Source organism: Littorina saxatilis, linkage group LG8 (genome assembly GCF_037325665.1).
Source record: "Littorina saxatilis isolate snail1 linkage group LG8, US_GU_Lsax_2.0, whole genome shotgun sequence".
NCBI classification, from domain to species: Eukaryota; Metazoa; Mollusca; class Gastropoda; order Littorinimorpha; family Littorinidae; genus Littorina; species Littorina saxatilis.
This window is the reverse complement of record NC_090252.1, coordinates 53678303-53687686: the sequence shown is the minus strand read 5'-3', so window position 1 is coordinate 53687686 and position 9384 is coordinate 53678303.

Sequence of the window (9384 nt, the reverse complement as noted above, 5' to 3'; positions counted from 1 at the left end):
CGTGGGTACAGTTCTAGGCGCTCTGCAGTGATGCCGTGTGAGATGAAATTTTATACGGCCAGTAGATTGCAGCCATTTCGGCGCATATTTACCTTTCACGGCCTATTATTCCAAGTCACACGGGTATAGGTAGACAATTATTAACTGTGCCTAAGCAATTTTGCCAGGAAAGACCCTTTTGTCAATCGTGGGATCTTTAACGTGCACACCCAATGTAGTGTACACGGGGGGAGGTTCGGACACCGAAGAGAGTCTGCACACAAAGTTGACTCTGTGAAATAAATTTCCGCCGAACCTGGGATCGAACTCACGCTGACAGCGGCCAACTGAATACAAATCCAGCGCGCTACCAACTGAGCTATATCCCCGCCCCATTTTACGGGTTCTTACTTTTGAGCATTCAGTGAATTTGCGTAATCTTCATCTCTGAACACCGACATTGCCCATGACCTACAATTACACACAGCATAGTTTAACTTAGAGGACCTTTCAGTTTCGTCAGTGAGTGCAGTTGAAGTGTGTTTAAACGACGGAGACATGAGCGAATGTTAGTGAATACTATTCAGTTTTCAAATGTGTCTGAACCACTGCTTGTTGCTTCATTCTTCCTCTTCCTCTTCCTCAAGCAAAGTCAAGATGTCTATCGAGGAAAGGTTTACAAAAGCTCATGGATCATTTTAAAGAAAACAAAAAGGATTAATTCCAAAGTGTGACTATCAGAAGACCATCGATGCCCTGAAAGCAGCAGCTGATAATTCCCATGCCAAGGGGCGGCTCGGATATTATCTGTTGGAGAAGTAAGTTTTCACTTCTATCTAGTATTTTACTCAGTCTCAGACAAATGCTCTCTCTCTCTCTCTCTCTCTCTCTCTCTCTCTCTCTCTCTCTCTCTATCTCTCTCTCTCTCTGTCCCTTTCTCTCTCTCTCTCTCTCTCTCTCTCTCTCTCTCTCTCTCTCTCTCTCTCTCTCTCTCTGTGTCTCTGTCTCTCTCCCTGAAAGCAGCAGCTGATAATTCCCATGCCAAGGGGCGGCTCGGATATTATCTGTTGGAGAAGTAAGTTTTCACTTCAATCTAGTATTTTACTCAGTCTCAGACAAATGCTCTCTCTCTCTCTGTGTCCCTCTCTCTCTCTGTCCCTTTCTCTCTCTGTCTCTGTGTCTCTCTCCCCCCCTCTCTCTCTCTGTCCCTCTCCCTCCCCCCTTTCTCTCTCTCTGTCCCTCTCTCTCTCTCTCTCTGTCCCTCTCTCTCTCTCTGTCCCTCTCTCTCTCTCTGTCCCTATCTCTCTCTCTGTCTCTCTGTCTCTCTCCCACCCCCCTCTCTCTTCTCTCTCTGTCCCTCTCTCTCTCTCTGAGTGTCTCTGTCTCTCTCTGTGTCTCTCTTCCTCCCCTCCCTCTCTCTCTCTCTCTGTCTCTCTCTCTCTGAGACATACTAATGGTGAGCAAATGAAAGGTCAATGAGTGAAATGTTAATTGTTTTTTCAGGTATGAAGTACTCCAGTGCGGGCGTACAGAAAAATTGATACAGAGACGTTCGACACGGCAGGAGTCGCCACTCTACTACGTGAGCATCGAGGAGACGTTTGACGTTGTCAAGAGCGCCCACATCTCAACAGGCCATGGCTGAAGAGACCGGATGTTGAAAGAACTACAAAAGAAGTATGCAAACATTCCAAATAAGGCCGTTGAGCTGTTCAAGTCACTCTGTCAAGAATGTCAAAAGAAACGAAAACGGCCGATGACGAAGGGTGTTGTCGTTCGTCCAATACTCACCAAGGAATTCTCGTCAAGGGGTCAGGTAGATCTAATTGACATGCAAAGCATGCCTAGTGGATCCAACAAGAAATGGATCATGGTGTACCAGGATCACCTGACGAAGTTTTGCATCCTTCGAGCCTTGACGTCCAAAAGAGCTGCAGAGGTCGCTTTTCATCTACTGGACATTTTTCTTCTCATTGGCGCCCCCGTTATTCTCCAAAGCGATAACGGATCCGAGTTCACTTCACAAGTCATTACAGAGCTGAAGGAAGTTTGGCCAAAACACACTGGTGCATGGTAAGCACATACACACGCACGCACGTACACACAGACGCACGCAGATGAAAACCCCCCTCCCCCTACATGTATGCATCTTTGCATGGAAATACACGTCCGTACACACGCAAACACAGCACGTGCGTATACACGGTCTTGAAAGCAAGCTCGTGATGATTATACATTTTTCACCTGTTGATGCAGTTTTGACTTGTTGATGTGCTGGTTGTTTTTGTTGCTGACGTCGTTTGAAGCTGTCCAGCATGAATCCAAAAGCTGCCATACCAGCGACGACGTAAAACGCTAGGGTATATTGCTTTGCTCTGAAAGGAAACAAAATCTTATTTCTCAATCGTTTTGCATTTAGTCATTTTTGGACAACATGTTTTAACATAGACTGGGAATCGGGAAGTGGGCGGTAGCGTATGTGTTTGTGCGTATATGTGTGTGTCTGTGCGTGAGTGTGTGTGTGTGTGTGTGTATGTGTGTGTGTGTGTGTGTGTGTGTGTGTGCATGTGTGTGCATGTGTGTGTTTGTGTATGTGTGTGTGTGTATGTGTGCATGTGTGTGCATGTGTGTGTGTGTGTGTGTGTGTGTGTGTGTGTGTGTGTGTGTGTGTGTGTTTGGCCAGAGCCATCCCCAGAAAACTACTGAAAAGATCGTTATGAAATGTTACATACACATCTTTTAAGATGATATGCCCCGACATTATTGTCCTTGTTTTGAGAAATCTCTTCGATGACATCATATCCGGCTTTCGATGACAGCCCAGCCAGCAAAATGATGCACAGCAAATGCGTCTTGCAGTCGCCAAATAATGCGTTCCAACTGCGAAAGACGCACTCGATACACGCGCGTTTTTGCAAATCGAAATCAGTGCGTGACGAATTCGTTTTCCCTCAGATAACGAAGACCATACTTATGCAACATGAAGACTAAGTATGCGATCTCACGCAGACGTCACGATTGCTTTACGCACTCACGCAGGTGACACAACTACTTTACGCACTCTGCACGCAGATGTTACAATTGCTTTACGCACTCTCCACGCAGATGTCACAATTGTTTTACGCACTCCCACGAAGTTGACACGACTACTTTACGCACGCTCACAACTACTTTACGCAATCTCACGCAGTCGACACCTCCACTTTACGAAATCTCACGCAGGCCACAAAACTGCTTTACAAATTACACACTCTCACTTAAACAAACAAAATAATTTGCAGTCCACAACATTTTATTAATGAAAACAAAGGTCAAGTGTTCCTTTGATCAAAAATAATATTAACCCTAACAAACTTTACAATAATTGAAAAAACATTGTATAAAAATGAAGGACATTAGGCACATATTTAAGCATGAACAAGCAACTCAGTCAACCTGGAAAATACCCAATACAAAAAATGAAGCTTCAGTTTTCAACATTATCAAATAGGCTTCAAGATGACCAAAAGAAAGGATAACCAGAACAAACCTGATAAAAAGCAGTCCAGCACATGCAGTGCAGACTGAATTGCACCCGTAGAAGGCCAATGTGAAACAAACTTTTGCTCATGTGTGATAAATATATCAGAAACATAACCCCTGCTGTAAACTCCAAATGTGGTTTTTTTTCAGAAGGTTGTGTCAATTATTAAAGATTCCCGTTTGAGTAACGTCATTTTGTGTGGTGATTTTAATTGTGTTCTTGATAATGAGTTAGACATAGTGAGCGGAGAAAGGCACGCTGAAAGAGCAGTGTCACAACTGAATGAAATGTTTATCGCATGTGATTTGTTTGATGTATGGAGATTATTTAACCCTGGTATTAAAGAATGTTCTTGGTCAAAGAAGAATCCGTTTATTGCTAGGAGAATTGACTATGTATTTACATGTGCAACACTTTTTGATAGAACTACGGAATGTTGTTTATTGTCTGTTCCCTTTTCCGACCACAGAGGTTGTTCTGTGCAACTCAAATTATCTGAGATTGACAGAGGCCCGAGTTACTGGAAATTCAATCATTCTCTCCTCCAGGATAAAGATTTCATTGATGGTATGAATAGAATGATTGAAAATCACGCATATGATTTTATAAACAATACTGATTATCAAACCGTATGGGAGCTGTTAAAATGTGAAATAAGAGATAATGCAATGCAGTACGCGCAGAAGAAACGGTATTGTTTTATTTGTTGTATGCTGAATTAAATGATTTGGATGCAAGGTTAGCGAATGACCCAGATAATTGTGGAATGCAATGCGAGCGTGAGAACCTTAAGTTAAAAATAGAATTAGTTGAGCAGTGTAAAGCTCGCGGAGCCCAAGTACGCGCCAGTGCGAAGTGGGTAGAACAGGGAGAAAAGAACACAAAGTATTTTCTAAACCTTGAAAAAGCCAGAGCAAATGCGAAGATAATGGACAGTATACAGTGTGAATTTGGGGAAGTTATAACTGACCAGCGCGAAATCTTGAACGCGCAAAAGAATTACTATGCTGATTTGTACAGAAAAAAAGTAAACGTTGAAAACATGGACGAGAAGGTGGATCAGTTTTTATCTGATGTGACAACATTACAGATTTCAGATTTTCAGAGAAATGAGTGTGAAGGGTTAATAACTGAAAACGAAGCTCTCGCTGCACTTAAACAAATGAAATCTGGGTCGGCCCCTGGGGTTGATGGTATTACTGTAGAATTTTTGAAAGTGTTTTGGACCCGCATCAGAACATTGTTAATTGCGTCTTTTAATGCAAGTTTTGACGATGGAAAATTGTCTTCCACGCAGCGCAAAGCTGTCATTACCCTAATACACAAGGGAAAGGATTTTCCTAAAAATGAATTAAAGAACTGGAGACCCATCTCCCTTACAAACAGCGATTATAAACTGATAGCCAAGTGTTTGGCAAAAAGGTTAGGAAGCGTTATTGGTGATATTGTTCAGAAAGATCAAGTCGGTTATATTAAAGGCAGAAAAGTATCTACAATATTAAGGTTAATTGATGATGTAATCGAACAGTCACACGAGTTAAATCAACCTGGCCTGTTGGTCGCAATTGACTGTGTTCAAGCGTACGATAGTATTTCAAAAGAGTTTATTATTAAAGCCTTTCAAAAATTCGGGTTTGGGCCAGAATTTGTTCAATGGGTGACTGTGTTAATGAACGACACGGTTAGCTCAGTGCAGTATTGTGGATGGTTGTCTGATTTTTTTGATGTGAAAGCCGGGATTCGTCAAGGGTGTCCGTTTTCATGTTTGGCCTTTGTACTGGCCATTGAATTGTTGGCATCAAAAATAAGACAGTGTAGACGTATTAAAGGAATTTCGTTATGGAACAATGTTGATATTGCAACTGTTATTAAAATTGCTCTGTATGCAGACGATATCACCCTTTTTTTAAAGGATGAGATTGATATGTATTATGCACTTGAAATAATGAATGACTTTTCTAGCTTTTCAGGCTTAAGGACACATACGAGAAAGTCTGAGGCGATGTGGTTGGGTAGTAGAAAACATTGTCATGCAACATTTTATAATTTTGTTTGGAAGAAAAAGTTGAAGATTTTGGGTGTATATTTTTGTTATAATAAGAGTGCTTCCTTGGTAGAAGATAACTGGACTGTAAGAATAAGGAATATTAAGCGATTGATTTGTGCATGGGAGAAGCGAAATTTGAGCATTGTAGGGAAAATATGTATTGTGAAAACGTTTTTAATTTCACAATTTGTGTATATTATGCAAGCGTTTGTATTACCTGACTGTGTTTTAAATGAAGTCAATACCTTATTGTTTAGATTTTTGTGGCGAAAAAGAGATTGTAATCGGAAGGCCTTTTGATTACAATCTCTTTTTCGCCACAAAAAAAGGCCTTTAACATCGAACGCAGAAGAAGAAGAAGAAGGAAGGCCTTTGAAAAGGTGAAAATAAGCGTTTTATGTTTTGAAATTGAAAAAGGTGGTTTAAAAATGATCGATATTAGGCAAATGCACATTTCTTTTTTATTACAATGGGTTTCACAACTGACTACATCAAATGAAAATGATAATTGGAGTTTCACTCCAAAGATGATGTATTTGCGTTTTGGAAAGCATTTTGAATGTTTCTTATCGAATGTAAACAGTGCACGATTTAAAGGATTAGACCTAGTGAAATCACACTTTTAAAAAGCAGTATTAAAATATTGGCTGGATAATAACCACTACGATCGTGGGACAGTCGGGCCGACTTTATTATGGAATAATGCATGCATAACGTATAGTGGCAAAGTTTTATTTTTTGAAAGTTGGATACGAGGTGTATTGGTATTAACTGACATTGTACGTTCGGGAGACATATTATCATATCAAGATATATGTGATTTGATTGGATGTTCGCCAAACCGAATTCTTGAATACAATGTTGTAAAAGCTGCTGTGTCATTATTTATGAGGAAAAATGTTGTGAATATGACTGATGATGTTTGTATTACCTTACCACTGTTTAACGGCAAAAATGTGTTAAGTGCCAGAGAATATAGGAAAGAGATTATTAATATGAAAACAGATGTACCATGTTCCGGAGGATTTTGGAAGAGAAAGTTTCATGGAGAAATTGATGAACGATCTTGGATAGTTGCCTATCAGTCAACACAAGAAACTAGATTAAGAGTTTTACACTGGAAAATTATGCACAACATTTATCCGACCAACATTCTCCTGTGTAAAATGAAAGTAACGGAAACTAGGGGAAAGTCGCTAAACCTGGAACAGTTAAGGAGAAACAGCCGTACCAGACAAAAATATGGAAATTGCAAAGCGTTCTTTATATTGTCACATACTAGACTCTATCAGTAAATAAACGAACCACATAAAATAATATAAACGTCACGCAACTCATCAGACTGATCATAATAAAAATGTCTGCATTTGTTCCAGGTTGGACGCATGGGTGTGTAAAGTGGAACACTGTGTTGTCAAATTCGGAACACATACAAACACACCCTGACTCTCTTTCTAGCTCTGTCTGTGTCTCACACACACACATATACACCCACACACTCTCATTCACACACAAGCAAGCACACATTGCCACACACACAAGATAAATAAATACGTCATAACATTTTGATTAAGCCATTTTATGTAAATGTCTTTTTTTCAACATCATATTTTGTTTTTTACCAAGGAAATAACAAATCGGATAACAATTTAAGCCTTGAATGTAAAACAAAAAGATAAATAAGGGCTAGGTCTAAAAAGGACTGAAAAACAAAACCTTATAAAAATAAAAGGAAAAAAATAGGCAAAGAACCGATTTCGCAGACAATGTCCTTTGTCTTCTACTGTCAGCGCAGTCATCGTGTGATTACTGTGTGCACTTCTGGCACTATAACATATCCTCAGGGGAGTTGGTGCCACACATGAAGCAGGACCACGAAATTTTGCACCTTCATTTGGTTTAAACAGAACCTTATTCAATTTTAATCATGACAAGAACAATGCATGGATGATTACATACTCAAGCATATAATGCTTATTTTAAGCAATCATAGTAATTACAAAACAAGGGTTAGCATGATGGCGGAATAAATACATTAACTCATTTCAGGAAACGAAGAAACAAAACAAAAACAAAACAGATACACAGACAAGCAGAAAATGGGAAGGGGTTGGTGATACAGGAGGTGGGGAAAGGGCACGAGAGAACAGGAATAGGAGTTAAGCCCGCCACCGACCACAGCCGAACCACGCCGAACCAGCTCGTCGAACGCTCGGCGGCGAACATTCCACCGAACCAGTTCTGTGTACTAACTAATAGGGGAATCCCCTGATTTGATGACGTCGGCGACCGTTCGCCGAACTAGCCCGTCGCGGCCCGGCCGTAGCTAGCAGCTAGCTTAAGGGGAAAAGAAGAAGAAGAAGAAGACTTGGAGCGCCAACATTTGAGGAGAGTGGATCTCATTTCAATTGTAATAAGTGCACATAAGACACTCGCACAAAGTTAATGCATATTGTTAACAGAGGAAAAGTCACTACATTGCGCATAAATCGAGACATAATTAATAAGTCGAAAAACAACAAAAGAACATGAGAGAGGTTATGGGGAAAGATTTGTCAGGCAGCAGGTCACATGACAGTGTCTAATAAACGTTATGAGTGAAATATAGAGGCTCAGTTACGGAACTTGCCCGTCTGTCTAATATAGTCCTGTACAGTTATGAATATGGTCTGGTTGACATTTCGTGGATATTGCGGGATGCCTTTCAATAATATTTCGATATACTTATACTCATTTGTCAAATTATCAATGGACAATAATCTTGTTTATCCCCCCCTCTGCTTCTTTCTCTCTGTAAACTTGTAGGGCTAGTTATTTTTCGGTAACTTACCCAACAACCAAAATCACTTACCCAACAACGGGCCTGAATCCTCGATAGCTCATGGGTAGAGACTGTACACATTGTGGATCTACTTTTTGCGACTCAAAAGTTCAGAACACTCTAACGTACAAAATATACATTTCTGGAGCAAACAATACAACCATACCGCATTTAAACCAGCAACTACAGGCTTGAACACATGAATCTCAATATAAAATCCATGAGTTTGGTTGTTTTCTGAATTCAGATCTGCCGTGCACAATCGTTTATCGCTAGCAAGATTCCAAGGAAAAGTAACTCTCATACTTTGTCTAGCGACACGAGTAGTTCCCCTTCCAGATTTCGGCTGCATCGTGACAAGACTGCAATCCGACGGTCAGTTTTCAACAATATTTCATTTTATAAACAGATCACACGCAATCAATTGCAAACATTTAATCAACTTGAAGAACATGCAGCGGTTTCATACACTATTTTGCCCCAGAAAACTAAACTTCATACAGTTTTTAGCGTTGGAACACGGGTGTAAAACTTCGTCTGCTAGTCACATTCGAGGAAAGAACATTTCCTGAGCGATACCAAAACATGTACAGAACACACACTATCTGCCTTTACCGCCACAGCAGAATGACAACATAACTGTGTACTTGATTTTAGTTCAAAACATGGAAACTGACAAGAAGTGTGAACAAATTTGAATGATTAGCACGGAACTATACAACCGCGCATTAATCGATCGCCTGCGCAGGTAGACTGGTTGGGTGAATATGATTTGATCAAACTTTCGCACAAAAAATCCTCTTTTCTTTGAATAACTGAAGAAAGGAGGGATAAAGAGGTTACATACCTCGTCTCAGTGATTATCAAAAATAATGGTCTCAGTTCGCGGTCATGAAAAAGCTCGCTGAAGCTCGCATTTTTCATGATCCGCTAACTTCGACCATTATTTTTGATAATCACTGAGACTCGGCATGTAACCTCTACATCTCTATACATGGGACAATGCAATAAGTA